Here is an 18,342-nt window from a genome sequence, read left to right on the forward strand (position 1 = left end):
CCTGGGATTCAGCTAGCCTTATTTATCATTTTCTTCTCGATGTTATTTAAATAGTCATAGGTATTTAAAACTGGGCTGTGAGCTACAGATATTCAGATCTATAGAAATTCTTCTCTGGGAGCTCGTATTACAGATTATATTGCAGAAAGAACAATGGATTCAAAATCAAGAAATGTATATTCTGATTTCAAAACCACCCTCTATTTCTAAGTTTTCTCATCTATAAAATGTGGCTACTGAGGGTGATGAGAGTAATAGTTGTGATGAAGGCAGTGATGATGATACCAAAACAGCACTATTGATGCATCTTCTGAGCATTTTACAATTATTATTTCCTCATTTAATCTACAAAGCAATCCTAGGAGGAATGTACTATCATTGTTCCCATTTTAGGAATAGCAAAAACCAGGCACAGGGAGGTAAAGAAACTTGTCAAGGTCACATGGCTATTAAGTCAAACCAGACAGCCTGACTCTTCACCTGGTTCTCTTAACCACAATGCTACCCTGCCCCTGTGGTGCAGAGTTGTTGGGGGATCCAAATCCCCCAACACTAATTCAGCACTGAACCATTAATTCAACATCTTTATCCAAGCCACCATTTCTGACTTACACGCTGCAAAAGTCTCCTACCCGGTCTTTCTGCTTCCATTCTTTCTCCATTACAATCTGTTTTCTATAGAGAGGCAAAAGGAATTTTTCCAAAGCATAAATTTGGGCATATCACCACTTTGCCTGTAACTCTCCAATCTCTTCCCATAACCCTCAGAATGAAATCTAAAGTCCTGGGCCTACAAGGCTCCTACTTCTCTCTCTCCCTTTTTTTTTTTTTTTTACATAGAGTCTCGCTCTGTCACCCAGGCTGTGGAGTGCAGTGGTGCGATCTCGGCTCACTGCAACCTCCGCCTCCTGGGTTCACGTGATTCTCCTGCCTCAGCTTCTCCAGCAGCTGGGATTACAGGCCTGTGCCACCACGCCCAGCTAATTTTTGCATCTTTAATAGAGGCGAGGTTTCACCATGTTGGCCAGGCTGGTCTCGAACAACTGACCTCAAGTGATCCGCCTGCCTCAGCCTCCCAAAGTGCTGGGATTACAGGCGTGAGCCACCGCGCTTGGCCCCCTACTTCCCTCTCTGACCTGGTTTCCTGCCACTATGCACATTTCTAGTTTTTGCACATGTTTAACACACTCTCATCCAATGGCCTTTACATGTGTTTTTTTGTTTGTTTTTTCCTTTAGCGGAAATGGCCATTCCTCAGATCTTCATATGATTGGCTCCTTGTCATTCAGGTAAGAGTTTAAACGTCACTTCCTCAGAAAGCTCTTCTTTAACCATCTATTCTAAGATGGGCCTCCAGTCACTCTCTATTACATCACATTCGTTGTCTTCACGCAAATGATTTCTTTGGGAAACCATCTTGTTTATGTATTTACTTATTGTCTGATTCCTCCACTGCAATGCAAGGCCCATGTCTTTCTTTCTGTTGTACCCAGTATCAACTCTCCAGTACCTAAAATGGTTATTATATCTAGACACTTAGGAGCTGCATAAATATCTACTGAATATGTAAATAAATATTTGTTGAGTATTTAATCAAATGAGATTATAATTGTGAAAATTTTTTTAAAATAAAATTTTCTATAGGTTTTTAAATTTTCTGCTTCTATTTAATCACAACCGTCCTGAAAACAAAACTGGTCAGTGAAAATAACAACAACAGTAAGACATTATTACAAAAAACTACTTTTGATATACCAAGCACTGTGCTTACCAACTTTATTACATTTAACCTTCACAACAACCTTAACTTAGAGACTATAATTAGCTCCACTTATAAATGAAGAAGAAACAAGATTTTGAAAGTTAACATATTCGACATGGCAAAGAAATGGTAAAGTTGGGACTTCTAAGCTGTGCTCTTGACTACCTTATTATACATCTCCACATGGATATAAATTGATCTACTTTTCTAGGGTGAATTCAACTCTTCAATTTCTATACCATTTGGCAAACACCATTCTATATTACTGTTGTGAAAAGAATACTACAAGTAACTAAGATAAATTACTCTTAATTTTTAATTTACTCTAACTTCAAAAGATAATACAACAAAGTTCCTATATCAAAATGATTTCTTACATCAGGCATCAATTTGTTGTTGCTTTACAATTAAAACTATATTCAAATGCAGTGTACATCTCAAAGACTTCTACATTCCTATAGAATAAAGTAAATGCCATCTACAACAGTACGCTTTATTAAAATTACATTTCCAGAGTAGTAAGGCTAGAGCCACAACTGTAGCAGCACCTGTATAGATTATAAATGTCATTGACACATATGTTTATGGTTTGCAGTTACTTAAGAGGACAAAAGTGTTCTTAATTTAGGAAGTTGTTAAAGACTCCTGTGTAGGGAGAAGGCTAGGACCAAACTGTTGTTAAGGCCTCTAGATGGCACTCTCCTGTTTTCCTCTGGTCTCCACACACAATTTAGTGCATAAGATGACCAAAGCTGAATGGTGTTCAGTTACAGGCTTGCTTTAAAACAGATTTTTTCCAAGGCAATTTCCTTAAAAGCAAACAACAATAACAACACCACCACCACACACACAACCAAACCAAAAACACTACCATAATAATTCCTAATTAGAAGATATATCTAGTTCAATTTCAGGATCTTGAAACCTCTATTCAGTCATCCTTAACCATTATTTGGCCTCAGATGCCTTGAAAATTCTCCAAAAAAAAAAAAAAATCTGCACAAGAATTTATACACAAGACCTTGCATGTAACTTTAGACTACTCAGTGATGTCCTATGAAGCTTGCATAGATCCCCCAGACCCTGGTGTCTACAGGCCCCAGATTAAGAACCAAAACAATTCTTGGTTACAGTGTCAAGGGCAAGAGCTTTTTAATCTTGACTATCCTACATAATATCGAACGTGCCAAGGAACAGAAATTTAACATTTTTCATATGTGGCGCAGATGGAAAATATGACAAAATGCAGAAAGCTAGAGTATCATCATCAATTCATATTTCCTAAGTGTCATGTAGTTCATGAAATTAAATTCAGATGAGATTTGAAGACACCATTCTACATAAAACATGGAAACAGGGTGAAAACGAGGGGAATAGATGCTCTCAAACCTAAGAACACAATCACCCACAGGACATTCAATTTACAAGCATGGAAAGATGGAGCCCTCACATTAAACAAAACATCAACTTTTCCAGATACCAAGAACTACTCTATTTTATTGTCTAAAAGGTCCCTGTTGGCCAGGCATGGTGGCTCACGTCTGTAATCCCAGCACTTTGGGAAGCTGAGGTGGGCAGATTGCTTGAGGTTAGGAGTTCGAGACCAGCCTGGCCAACATGGCAAAACCCTGTTTCTACTAAAAATACAAAAATTAGCCGGGTGTGGTGGTACACACCTGTAATCCCAGCTACCCGGGAGGCTGAGGTAGGAGAATGGCGTGAACCTGGGAGGCGGAGCTTGCAGTGAGCCGAGATCGCACCACTGCACTCCAGCCTGGGCAACAGAGCGAGACTCCGTCTCTAAAAAAATAAACAAATAAAATAAATAAATAAATAAATAAATAAAAAATAAAAGGGCCCCATTATTTGCTCCCACCCAAAAGGCAGGGCCTCTGATGCTAAATGAAACTGAACCACTTTGGGCAATGCAAGAATATGCTCCTCTGCTTGTGTGTGCCAGAGAAGCAGCTTCCCTTCAGAGCTGCTTTCATCTGCTCCATGCAAGACGCCAAGCAGTCTCCGCAGTGAGAGTCACAGTGGGCCCATGAAACCTGATCTGCCAACAGAACGTTAACTAGAGGATGTTCAGCACAGGCCTTGCCCTGCTGCGCTGCCACGCATTTGGATGACTTTGTGGGGAGAGAGCTGCTGTATGGGCAGGGTCCTAAAATGAGAATTAAGTTGACATTGCCAGTGTGAGTCCATATCTGTGAAAGCAACATTTTTTTTCTTTTTTTTTTTTGTCCTTGATAATAAACAAATTTCTCTAAGTGGTTACAACAAACCAAAACAATTCTTGGGAGATAAGTCTTCTCCATAAGCCGTGTGGATTTGACTGAAAATATTAATGTCCCTTTGGCATACTGAGAGAGCAAAAATGAGAGAAAGATACATAGAAAAGAGTAAAAAAAATAGGGAAGAAGAGAATGAAAGACTAATAGAGCAATTCATTCAACAATATTATTTAATCATTACTAACATTTATTGACCATTTACACATGATAGGCAAAGTGCTAAACCCTTTAAGTTAATTTAAGCATCTACTTCACAAACCAACCCAATACTATTATCTCAATTTTATAGACAAAGAGAATTTAAAATCAGAGAAGTTGAGAAACTTGATCAGATAATAAGAGGCCAAAGCAGGATACAAATTCTGGTCAGTCTTACTCCAGGGAGCTCTTAACCTACATGGTACCTAAAATAAACACATTATTGGTATTCTGGGTTATGAAAACAAACCAAAACAATTCTCTCCTCTGGCAGATCAGATGCCATGTCATCTTCACAGGTTCCATCATGACAGAATCACCCACAAGCTAGGTTAGTACAAAATGGGCCAGGCAAATAGATGGTGCAAAGACCAAGAACTAGCTTTAAGGGGAGACGGCAAGTTGGATGGATTAATGAGGCAGGGACATGAGAACACTAAATGGGGAGCGTTGTCTTATTCATAATTTTGCTGGTGAGAATTAAATACACTGTGGTAGAGCAAACTTATTTATATACTCTAGTTGTTGCAAGGTGATGCAGACTATGATGGAAGGCTTGCAACAGAAGGCTTCCCCAATCAAGGATCAAAGATAAGAGGAGATAGGTAAAAATTTAGGGAACCAGATCATCAGACTCTTCAGGCTGATCCTATGAAGGAGGGAAAGCCATTTGTCCCTGAAACCCTGCATGTGACACCAAAGAACAGAACATGGCAAAACAATCCTTTCCAGCTCTGTGGTGAGCAATGGCATAGAAGAAACTGAGTCATGGATTCTTTCTGACCACATAAAGCTGCTTTGAGCTGGTGGAAACAGAAGACATCTGTGTACCAGAAGGCACAGAAAGGCCTTCTTGCAAGCAAGAAAGTGCATGCTGCTTACAGGTGCTCAGAAGAAGGGGATGATCTAGTTTCTTATGTACTTGGTCCAGTCAATGGTAGGTGTGTTCAAAGGTAATTCTAAAGCACCCAGCCCAAGAGTTCTATATTTTCAATAATTTAAACAAACTTCTTAAAAATGTTTACTTCTTAGTAATGAATTGCTTCTGGCACAATTCTCACTTCAAAGAGGGTTCTATTTTTTCTAAATTTCAAAATCTAAAAAGGAAACAAAAATAAATTGGCAATTAAATCTCTGAAACATGTTTCTATGGAAAATGAATTACTTGACAAAAACCTTTTAAAAGTTAAATGACATTAAAGTCTTAAAGTTTTCAGAACAAGGATGCTATGCAATACACTGCTTGATGCTGTTATCCACTCACTTTGTCCAGCTCGGGTACCAGCCCTGGGGGAGAAGTGATGCTATTATAGCAAACAGAACAAGACCAATGGATGGCCTGCAACAGCAATCTCAGGATGGAGCCACATGGCTTTGATAAGAGTCTATCCCTGTATTTTAGATGTTCTGGATTTAAAAAATGTTTGTCTCAGAGCACCTCTTTAATGCTGCCTGCCTTTTCCTAAAAGACAAACTGCACACAAAACATGTGTTTTTCCTCATGAAAAGAAAATAAAGTCTGTTATAATGTCCTGATCTTGTTATAACATGGACAGAACAGTGTGACTATCTTGCAGTGCTATGATCCCTGCAGAAATAATTAAAAAGTAAATCAATAAGAAACCAGGGGTGTTTTCTGCCAAGATACCTTCTTTTGCTAAGAAGCCAGCCAGAGTTAGGAATCTTCACTCTGCTTGTGGACTAAGCCCTAAAAATGATGTTTTGTTAATACGCTCAAGAAACACTGTCAATGTCAACTGCCAGCTAAGATCAAACCTATTTATTTAACATAGTCACTATTTTAAAATGTAAACAAATAGACAAATGGTCCTCAAAATAAGACATTTGGGCCCGGCATGGTGGCTCACGCCTATAATCCCAGCACTCTGGGAGCCCGAGACAGGCAGATCACTTGAGGCCAGGAGTTCAAGACCAGCCTGGCCAACATGGTGAAACACAGTCTACTAAAAATACAAAAATTAGCCAGGCATGGTGGCGTGTGCCTGTAATTCCAGCTACTCAGGAGGCTGAGGCAGGAGAATCACTTGAACCCGGGAGGCAGAGGTTGCAGTGAGCCGAGATTGTGCCGCTGCATTCCAGCCTGGGTGACAGAGTGAGATTCTGTCTTAAAAAAAAAAATGACATTTGTATATATAAATAACATACAGTAAATGTGCTAACCTATAGATACATTCAGAGATTGTATAAATGTTAACTATAATAATACAAAATACAGGGATTTTGTTGTTGCACTGAAATTTCGTTATTTTGGGTACTGCTAGAACAATGGTGTTATAAGGATTGGAATGCTTTTATTCTATACATTAAATTTTGACATATTACTGCTATAATAGAAATAAACATTTCTAAATACCAAGTTAAAGGACTAGTTATTTATTTTTAATTTATTTTGAAATGGAGTCTCATTCTGTTGGCCAGGCTGGGTGCAATCATAGCTCACTGTAGCCTCGAACCCCTGGGCTCAAGTGATCCTCCTGCCTCAGCTTTTCCAGTAGCTGAGACTACAGGCACACACCACCACATCTGGCTTTTTTTTTTTTTTTTTGATGGAGTCTCACTCTGTCGCCCAGGCTGGAGTGTAGCGGTGCGATCTTGGCTCACTGCAACCTCGCCTCCCGGGTTCAAACGATTATCCTGCCTCATAAACGATAATATGCCTCCTGAGTTGCTGGGACTACAGGTGCATGCCACCACGCCCAGCTAATTTTTTGTATTTTTAGTAGAGGTGGGGTTTCACCGTGTCAGCCAGGATGGTCTTGATCTCCTGACCTCGTGATCTGCCCATCTCGGCCTCCCAAAGTGACATCTGGCTATTATTTTTATTTTTATTTTTTAGAGACAGGGTCTTGCTATGTTGCCCAGGCTGGCCACCTTGATCTCCTGGCCTCAAACAATCTTCCCATCTCAGCCTCCTGAGTTGTTGGGATTACAGGTGCATGCCACCAAGCCCGACAAGGATGTAGCCAATGCCACAGTTTTACACAAACAAAGAAAATACATAACCTTGGAACTTAACCTATGACAGCACTGACTGCAGTAAGATCCGACTCGTAAAAAATAAGCATTGAGATTAGCTTCTCTTGACACAATGGCACTAAGAAAAAACTGTCATGTTTTGAAACATTTATTTTCAGTTGCTTGGGGGAAGAAAAATGGAAGTCCCACACTTCAGTAAAATTTCAAAAATGATATTCCAACAGTAAGATATCAGAAAAGAAAGTGGAGAATTATCCATTTAACTATAAATTCCAACCCTAGTGGTTTCCGCAAATTATTGTAATCAGAATATCCTGGAATAGAAATAAAGTTCTTTATATCTCTAAATTCTGTGAGACACTTTCAGTGACTGAACATAGAGGCCATAGGGAGATGGCTTGGAACAATTTCGCAAACAGATGGAGCCCATAAGAAAAGTTTCTTTAGGAATCAATAAACATGCACTGAGAGGCTTTTCTCTTCAGTTTTACCAAGTTTATCAACCCGAGACAGACCACAAAGAAAAGGTTTTGACCCATGTATATCCATTTATTAGAAAAATAACACCTACTTCTTGAACTTCCTTACTTTCGATCAGTTTTTCTAGGTGGGCATGATGCTGCCAGAATTAAAATTCAGAAATCAGGAAATCCTGGCCTAAAGGGTAGGGATGCCAAGATTTAGCTCTAGCCCAACCCTGAAAAGATCCTGGCTTGCTATACTGTTTTACAGGAGGCTGTCCATCTTGTGGTTTACATTCTAGTATCTTTTGACTCCTAGTATCAGTCATTACAGTTTAAGAAAATTCTGCCTCCGGGTCCAATACAGAGTTCCTGCTACTCGTTTTTCAGTAAGTAATCCCAATGCAGACAAAATATCCATTCTATGACTCTCTTGATTCTTGGAGTAACTTACTATGTATTTATTGAGAATGAAAATACAAACACATATGGTTAGATGGTCTCTGAAGCCAGACTGCCTGGGTTCAAATCTCAGCTTTGCCACTTACTAGATGTGCATCTTGGGCATGTTACTTAACCTTATCATGCCTCAGTTTTCTTATTTATCAAATAACCTCTCATACAGTTTACCTCATAAAACAGCTTACCTCAGACAGTTGTTCTGAACATTAAATAAGGTAATGCAACAGTGCCTGGTACATAGAAAGTGGTCAATAAATGTTGACTATTATCCATATCTCTGAAGTCCTTCCACTTGGAATGTCCTTCTTTTATTTTTCTATTTAGGGTTGCCATAAGCCAGGAGACAGCTGGTTTGAAAAGGCTAATAATAAATAAGGCAGTACCACTATTTATCTACTGGTTTTTAGTTATGTTAGGTCATGGGAATGAACACGGCTGGCCTGTTTCACTCTGAAGTAGTTCTTAACCTCTTTTCTGACATCAGCTGTGATTTCTACATTCACTGACATGAAAGCACTACATAGATTTTTCTCTCTGGCGGTGCAGTATGTCTCAAAAGGTATGAGAAAACTGCTTTGAGGACTCTGAGCCCCTCGGTATATGGAGACTGGTGGGTGAGCCAATTTAATCCCTTGCCCCATTGGTTCTAAACAAAGTGCTTTTAGCCAAGCAAGATGCTGTGTGGTTCTTGATGAGTAAGCCAATCAGAGCAGAGTTGTTTGCCTCTAAGTAGAAGCTTTTTGGCAGTAGCTGCAGGTTACATTCTCCATCAGAAGCATTATGTAAGCCTGGGTTTTGCGTTCCCAGTGATAAAATGCTCATGCAGTATTACAATTAATTAAGTCACAATGAAATCTAATCAATAAAGACTCAAAAATATTGTCCACAAGAGATCTCTATGCCCTCACTAACGCTGCAGTTTTTTCACTGTAAATTAATTTTCCTTCAGTTAAATAAACGATCTTAGTATGTCTGCTAGCAGGTGGTACAACAGGGGAATAGGGTAAACTAGGCTTTAAGTATGTTGTTAAAAAAAATATTGAATGAATCTGGTGCTCAAAAAATTTAAGTTATTTGCATCCATCGGTGGAAGGGCAGGTCAGAGGAAACATTTGCCAACACATGAAGCCAGGCCAGGTTTCACCTTCCACAACAGCTCAAGAAAACAGCAAGTTTCAACTTTTAATCCTTCTATAATTTAGACTCAGGGTTTTATCAAACTGCTCTTTGGGATGCTCTGAGAAGTTTAATCCAAAAACACTGGCCTGGATCAAACTTATTTTACTTAAGGCATAGGAAGCAAACTCTATAGTAGATCAAAACACCCTTTTACACCTAAAAGTCATTTGACTTGGTCACCTTCACAATAACTCATATAACAAAACTACATAAAACCATGGCTGGGCGTGATGGCTCACGCCTATGATCCCAGCATTTTGGGAGGCAGAGCCAGGCGGATTGCTTGAACCTAGGAGTTCAAGACCAGCCTGGGCAACATGATGAAAATCTTGTCTCTACACTAAAAAAAAAAAAAAAAAGTATATAAAACCAAGTGGTTTGATGAATAAATAATTTAGATCATGTTAATAATGTAATACAAGAGTCTGGCAGGACACGGTGGCTCACGTCTGTAATCCCAGCACTTTGGGAAGCCAAGGCGGGCAGATCACTTGAGGCCAGGAGTTCAAGACCAGCCTGGCCAACATGACGAGACCCCGTCTCCACTAAAAATACAAAAATTAGCTGGGTGTGGTGGCACGCACCTGTAGTCCCAGCCACCCAGGAGGCTGAGGCAAGAGAATCACTTGAACCCAGGAGGCGGAAGTTGCCGTGAGCTGAGGTTGCACCACTGCACTCCAGCCTGGGCGGCAAAATCTGTCTCCCAAAAAAAAAAAAAAAAACAAGAGTCTGATATAAGATTCCATAGTTAAGTAGTGATGATTCAGTTTTTCATTCAAAAACACTTACTGAATGCTTATGTCTTACCAGGGGCTGTCAGGTTTTATGGAAGATATTGAGTGTAAAACACAGCTCTGATAATCAAGAGGCTTACATTCTAGTGGGGAGAGGAGGAAGACACATACATAATTATAAAAACTAGGTGGTATACAATCAACCTAGCCTCAAATAAATCCTCTTTTAAATGTATACCACTGTCATTCCAACTTGAAAATATATGTCTTTAGTACATCTCAGGATGCCTATGAAAGGAAACTTGTGTCAAACAAACAACACCAGGCATAGAAATATCCACGAATTGTGAGGATACTTCATTCCACACATTACTGACAATAGAGAGCAGCTTAGAATTCTCGAGCTAACTATATCCATTTGCAGAGCATGGCCTCCCACACAGCTGTATGTAGCTACTCTGGAATTCAACTTGGCTAGAAGCAGCTACATGGCAGAGGCTTTGCCCTCCGGTCTTCCAAGTGATCATTTAGAACACTATACCAGCTCTGCTGGAGTTTCCAGATCCTTCAGGAAGAAAAACAGATAAACTCAGCTCAAGCCTACGACAACAGCTGAGAAAAGGAAGGATCTTGTGCATAAGGAATTCCCTCAACCACACTATCTCCTGTAATACAGCAATAGCAGCTGGCCTCACAGGCTGAAAAGCAGCCAGCACTCGCCTCCATCAGAAGACTATGCTCCAGGTCTACTGAGATACAACTGTGCCCAGAAACATGAGGCGTAAGCAGAAAAAGACCTCTGGGACAGACTCTAAACTTCCTTCACCTGACACTTTCTGGTACTTGAAAGTTGTCTAAGCTAAGAAAAGCCTAAACAACCGATGAATTCATTTTCTGCTATGCCTTATCCTTTTGAAGTATTCTCTAATGGGCCTTGGGATTTAGGCCTATGACATTCAGCAATGCCAAGCACATGTATGTTACCAAGGGCCAGAGAGATCATATTGGTAATATAGCAAGTATCTACTGACTTCCTACCCTGGTTGTTTCTCATTCTCTGTACTAATCATACAAAAACTTTTATTGCTACTTAGGGAATTATTTAACTGGGATTAAAGAGCGACTACGTTTAGGATAATCCTGTTGGCTTTCTCTGAGTCTTGAAGCTTTCAGGTTAACTTACATCATATTACAAATAATAGTTCTAAGCAGTTAGACTGTTAGTTTACTTCTAAGCACTAATAGACAGTGTGGCTGACAGTATGCTTAGCTGTTTTCTAGGACCCCCTATCTGAAGCTGGCTCTGGGAAGGGTTCAGTAAGAATCTCTTGCCATGGTGTGAGGTGATGGGGGTGGTGGATAGAAGAGATCCAAGTTGCTCACAGGAAACACTGTGGACATTGGAAAAGTAAAGGAAGTGGTTTATCTTGCTCTTTTTGCAACAGTATGGTGTAGTAAAACAAACACTGAATTTGAATACTGACTTAGTTACTTATTACCTGTGTGGCTTTGGCAAGTTAACTCATTTCTCTAAACTTCAGCTTCCAAAACTTCATCAGCAAGATGATAAAATATGTGCTATTACCTATTCTAAAATATAGTTATGTAGCTCAAATTAGATTAAGTAAAAGAAAATAATTTAGGTTGCGTATGCTGGCTTCTGCCCATAATCCCAGCACTCTGGGAGGCCAAGGTGGGAGGATTGCTTGAGGCCAAGAGTTCAAGACCAGACTGGGCAATGTAGTGAGACTCATCTCTACAAAAAATCTTTTAAAAAATTGGCTTGGAATGGTGGCACAGGCCTATAGTCCTAGCTACTTTGGAGCCTGAGGTAGAAGGGTTGTTTGAACCCAGGAGTTTGAGGCTACAGTGAGCTATGGTCGTACCACTAGGCTCTAGCTTAGGTGACAGAGCAAGACCCTGTCGCCAAAAATATAAAAATATAAAAATTGAAATATTTAAAAAAATATATTGGCTGGGTGCAGTGGCTCACCCCTGTAATCCCAAAACTTTGGGAGGCCGTGGTGGGCGGACTGCTTGAGTCCAGGAGTTCAAGACCAGCCTGGGCAACATAATAAGATCCCATCTCTACAAAAAACTACAAAAATTAGGTGGGCGTGGTGGCGTGCGCCTGTAGACCAAGCTACTCAGGAGGCTGAGGTGGGAGGATGGCTTGGGCCCAGGAGGCGGAGGCTGCAGTGAGCCAAGATCACGCCACTGCACTCCAGCCTGGGCGACAGAGATCCTGTCTCAAAAAATAAACCTATTAAAAAAGAAATTATTTTATAAACTCAAAAGCCCTAAACAAATGTAATTATTTGATATTACTACTGATATTATGATTTGGATAAGACTACTACTCTCCAGAGAGGCTTTTGGAATCCGTGTTCGAACAACCCTATGCATTAATTCATTCAACAAATATTTACTGAGTGCCTACTAGAACTCAGGCACCGTCCAAAGCCCTGGGAACATAACAGTAAACAAAAACCAAATGCTTATTATGGTCAAGTGGTGATGGGAGGTGAGGAGACAATAAAGTAAGTGCTATGAAGAAAAAGCAGAATTACAGAAAGAGAATGATGGGGGTAGCCAGGACAGGCCTCTCTGAGGGGACCTATGACTCCTCTCTGAGGGGAATGTATGTGTTTGGCAAGTCTGAGAAACAGCAAGGAAGGCCCTGTGACTGGAGCTCAGAACTGGAGGTGAACAGTAATAGGAAATGAGACCAAAGAAGGGGCAATGACAGCTGTGCCTTGTAGGCCATAGTAATAATGACTCCTTGAATTTTATTCTGAATGTAAACAAATGCCACTGGGGGTGGGGTGGTTCTGATTCAGATTTCATATTTACTAAGTCCTACTACACACCAGATCCTGTGGTAGGTTATTGACAGTTGTGAAAAAGACATGTTTCGTCTGTACTTTCACTAAGTTCAGTCTGGTGTGGAAGACATACAATGAAAGAAGTAGTTACAATATAAAACTTGGTAAGCACCACGATAAGAGAAAGTTTAGAGACATGAAGAGTGAATAGAAATTATCTAGATTCTTATTTCTATCCAATCTAATTTTTTTTTATTCTAAATTCTAGAATACAGGAGTGGGTGGAGTGGGGTGGGATAGGGAAGATGTATTTTCGGCAGTGGGAAATGCTCCAGAAAACAGAACTTGTTCAGGGAACGAGAAGAAAATTAGGGTGACTGGTGGGAGAGTGGGAGCTGGGGCTGAAGAGCTAGGCAGGAGTCAGGTTATAAAGGTATTTCTATGTCATTGTTTCTGAAATAGCAGATAGGAGATCAATTTAGTAAGTTGAAATCAGCATTTTTAAAAATGGAATAGAATAAAATATATTGAAATGCACTGTACATAGTAAGGTAAGTTTTGCTTTTTTAAAAAAATTGTTTGCTGGCTGGGCGCAGTGGCTCATGGAGGTCAAGGAGGGAGGATCGCTTAAAGTTAGGAATTCAAGACCAGCTTGGTCAACAGAGAGAGATTCCATCTCTATAAAAAATGTTTAAAAATTAGACGGGCATGATGGTGCTTGGTGCTTGCCTGTAGTCCCAGCTACTTGGGAGGCTGAGGTGGGAGGACTGCCTGAGCCCAGGAACTGGAGATTGCAGGAAGCTATGATCACATCACTGCACTCCGCCTGGGTGACAGAGCGAGACTCCGTCTCAAAAAAAAGTCTTTTGTTTTCAGTCATGGTGGTATACGCCTCTAGTCTCAGCTACTTGGGAGACTGAGGCAGGAGGGTCACTTGAACCCAGGAGTTCGAGTTCAGTCTGGACAAAATAGCGAGACCCCATCTCTAAATCAAGCAAACAAAGCTTTTGTTCATTTGTATCTATATATGTGTGTTCTGGGTCACAGTATAAAATGTACTTTTTTCTTATCATAGCCAAAAATGTTTGTAAGCCAATGCTTTGCCACCTTATGGAGTAAACTTTACCTTAGAGGCAATGGTAAACCACTGAAAAGTTTCAGGCTAGAAAATGATATAATCAGATTTGTATGTTTAAGTAAGAGAGAGAGAAAGAGAGAGAAAATGTACGTGTATGTGTGTGTGTGGTATGTTTTATTTATGTTTGTGTTCTGGAAAGATTAGTCATGTAGCAAAGTTGACAATAGATTAGAGGGGGACAAGACTGGAGCCAGGAATCCATATAATTGGCTATTGTTTAATTGAGGCAAGGGAAGATGATAGTATGGTCTTAGAAGTGGCTACATGAATGGAGGGTTGAATTGACAGGATTTGGTAACTGATCAGCTGTGGCACTGGTGAGAGAGGAAACATCAAGGCTTGTGCTGGCCTTGGTCAGATGGTGATGCTATTCACTAAGGCAGCAAATACAGAATAGAGCAAATCTAGGGAGGGGGAAGTCAAGTTCATTTCTGAATCTGTCTCCATTGATCTGACTTCAATACATGAAAGTGAAGATAATGGTTAGCAAATACTTGGATATGTCGCCCTAGATCGAGAGGTCTGGGACAAAAAGTTAACTGAGGACTGATCACCACAGTGATCAGTGAAGCTACGGCAGTAAATAACATGGCTCCAGAAAGATGTTGTAAAGATGAAAAGATCTAAAGGATGAGCAGAGAAAAATAAGTCTGGTAGAGAAGATGGAGAAGGTGCTTCCAGAGGACAGGAGGAAAACTGGAGAATATGGCGTCTCAGAAGCAATGAGAAAAAGTGTTTTAAAATGTAATAAGTGACTCAACAATAAGAAAATAAAACAACCTGAAGTTAAAAACGACCAATAGACCTGAAGAGACACCTCAACAAAGATATATAGATGGCAAATAAGCATAAGAAAAGATGCTCATCCTCATACATCATTAGAGAATTAAAAATTAAAACAACAATGAAATATCACTATATATCTATTAGAGTGGCCAAAATCCAAAATGCTGACACCACCAAATGCTGACAAGGATGTGGCGCAGCAGAAGCTCTCACTCATTGCTGGCAGGAATGCAAAATAGCATAGCCACGTTGGAAGACAGTTTGGCAGTTTCCTACAAAACTATCCATGCTCTTACCATATGATCCAGGAATTGTGCTCCTTAGTGTTTAACCAAATGAATTAAAAATTTATGTCCACACAAAAACCTGCACAAAGATGTTACAGTAGCTTTATTCATAATTGTCAAAATTTGGAAGCAACCAAGTCATCCGTAGGTGAAAGGATAAAGGGTGGTACATCCAGGCAAGGAAATATTATTCAGTGCTAAAAAGAAACAGGCTCTCAAGCCATGAAGAAACATGGAGGAACCTTATTGCATATTACTATTTGAAAAACACCAATCTGAAAAGGCTGCATGCTGTATGTTTCTACCCATATGACATTCTGGAAAAGGAAAAACTTGTGGAGACAGTGAAAGGATCAGTAGTTGCAGGGGGTTAGGGAGAAATGGATAAACAGGCAGAGCACAGAGGATTTTGGGGGCAATGAAACAATTTTATATGTATTATAGTGGTGAATACATGTCACTATACATTTACCAAAACCCACAGAATGTGTAACACTGAGAGAAAACCCAAATGTAAGCTATGGACTTTGGGTGATAATGTGTCAATGCATGTTCATTGATTGTAACAAACATACCACTCTGGTGGGGCACATTGATTATGACAGGGGTCAGCAGGGGAGGGAGGTAGAACAGCACAGAGGGTACATGCAAACTGTGTACCTTCCACTCAATACTGCTGTGAATCTAAAGCTGCTCTAACATATAACTCTAAAGAGACAGGGCACAGTAGCTCACACCAACAGTCCCAGCACTTTGGGAGGCCAAGGCAGGCAGATCGCCTGAACTCAGGAGTTTGAGATCAGCCTGGACAACATGGCAAAACCCCATCTCTACCAAAAAAAAAAATTAGTCAGGCATAGTGGTGTGTGCCTGCAGCTCCAGCTACTTGGGAGGCTAAGGGAGGATCACTTGAGCCTGGGAGGTCCAGCTGCAGTGAGCCACGATCACACCACTGCATTCCAACCTGAGCAACAGAGCAAGACCCAGTCCCAAAAAAGGGAGGAAGGGAGGAAGGGAGGAAAGGAGAGAGGGAGGGAGGGGAAGGGTGAAGTGTTAATCACTGCTGGGCAGTGATTAAGAAAAAGACTAAGGATATGCAGTTGATCAATAACGAGATCACTGGTGACCCTGGCCAGAGCAATACTGGACCACTTCTCTGCTTCCTTTTATAGTAAACTGGAAAGAGCGTGTCTACTTCCTTTGTCTATTTTACTTCTGTTCCTTTTTTGTTGCAACCACATGATTAAGCTTTTGCTCCTGTTCCTCTGCCAAAAGTGTACTTCAGAATCATTAATGATCTAGGAAGGCGAGGGTGTGGGGGGATAAAAAAGAAACAAAATCATTAATGATCTCCACATTTCTAAATGCAACATTCAGTTCTCAGTCCTCTTACCTGACTTGGCAGCAGCATTCACTCCCCACAGCTCCTCACTCCCTCCTCCCTCCTCCTGGGAACAGTCTCTTCACTTGTCTCCTAGGACAGCAGGCCCTCTGGCTTACCTCACCAGCAACTCTTATGATACCTCTTCACCTGCTTGTTCTCTAAATATCGGTATGTTCCAGAGTTTAATCCGTGGACCTCTTCTCTTCTCTGTAACCACTGCCTAAAAAGTGAGCTCACCTCATGGCTTTAACTATTATCTATACACTGGGGATTCCAAACATACATCCCCAACCCAGAATTCTCTCCTAAATGCGACTGCCAATTCATATCTTAACTCTGATGTCTAATGTGCACCGCAAACATGACATGTCTAAAACATCTCTCCAAAATGTAAGTATTCTTCCCCAGTCATCCCCATCTCAGTTGGCAGTAAATCCATCCTTCCATTTGCTCAGGATAGAAACTCTGGAGTCTTTCTTTCATATCAAATCCAACACTAAATGTTATTGGAGCCAAACTACCTGGGTTCAAATTCTACTTCAGCCACTTGGTAGCAGTGTTATCTTGGGAAAATTGCCTAATCTCTCCTGGCTTCAGTTTTATCACCAGTAAAATGGAGACAATAATCTTGTGTATCTCATAGGGTTGTTAAAATAATGAAGTGAGTTAATGTTTGTGAAGTGCTTTGAACAGTGCCTGCCACACATGGTAGGTAGCATCTCTTGAATCTTATCACTTCTTACCATCTCCATCTCGACACCCCAGACTGGAACCAGCCACCAACATCTCTTATCTGGACTATTGTAAAAGGCCGGGCGCGGTGGCTCACGCCTGTAATCCTAGCACTTTGGGAGGCCGAGACGGGCGGATCACGAGGTCAGGAGATCGAGACCATCTTGGCTAACACGGTGAAACCCCGTTTCTACTAAAATTACAAAAAATTAGCCGGGCGTGTTGGCGGGCGCCTGTAGTCCCAGCTACTTGGGAGGCTGAGGCAGGAGAATGGCGTGAACCCGGGAGGCGGAGCTTGCAGTGAGCCGAGATCGCGCCACTGCACTCCAACCTGGGAGACACAGCGAAACTCCGTCTCAAAAAAAAAAAAAAAAAAAAAAGTCTCCTCCTAACTGGTGTCCCTCCTTCAGCCTTTGTACCTTTTAGCCTACCGGCAACATAGCAGCCAAAGTGATCTTTTTTAAACAAAAGTCACTGCAAAATTTTTCAATTTTTTTGTATGTTTGAAATTTTTCATCATAAAATTTGGAAAAAATAAAACTCAGATTACATCACTCCTGTCAAAACCCTCCAATCCTGTATACTTCAGTCAGAGTAAAATCTAAAGTCTTTACATTAACTAGGCCCTAAAATTAAGCTCCCTCTTACCTCTCTGACCTCATCTCTCTTCCTCATCTCTCACCGCTCCTTCCTTCCAGGCACGCAGGCCTCCTTCCCGTTCCTTCCCATGCAGCCATGCTCCATCCCCGCGGCCTCTGCGCTGACCCCTCAACAGCCAGGGGGTGCTCTTCCCCGGACTGCACAGCATTCACCCTCACCTTCTTTCAGGCTTTGCTGAAAGGTCACTTTCTCCATGAAGGGGTTTTCATGTAACTTACCAACCACTATCCTAACTCCTTCTCTATTTTATTTTTCCCACAGCATTTAGCACTATCTTCTACACTATGAAGTTATCAGTTCAAAGGAGACAAGTTAAATCTACTCCAAGGTTCACCTCTTTGTTCTAAAATGCAATTACCGTGGGCTTCTACTTTGTTGTCAACCCAGTGGACATATGTTCTTCCTTAAAATGAAAACAGATGATTAAGCAAAACTATATGACT

At 40.8% G+C, this 18,342-nt stretch overlaps 1 protein-coding gene across 8 annotated transcripts in view; it reads right to left on the reverse strand.

Annotated features, from left to right (window-relative positions):
- SIK3 (SIK family kinase 3) overlaps nt 1-18,342 on the reverse strand; it is a 251,912-nt gene that overhangs the window by 34,168 nt on the left and 199,402 nt on the right. The window lies entirely within an intron of this gene.

Source organism: Pan paniscus, chromosome 9 (genome assembly GCF_029289425.2).
Source record: "Pan paniscus chromosome 9, NHGRI_mPanPan1-v2.0_pri, whole genome shotgun sequence".
Lineage (NCBI taxonomy): Eukaryota > Metazoa > Chordata > Mammalia > Primates > Hominidae > Pan > Pan paniscus.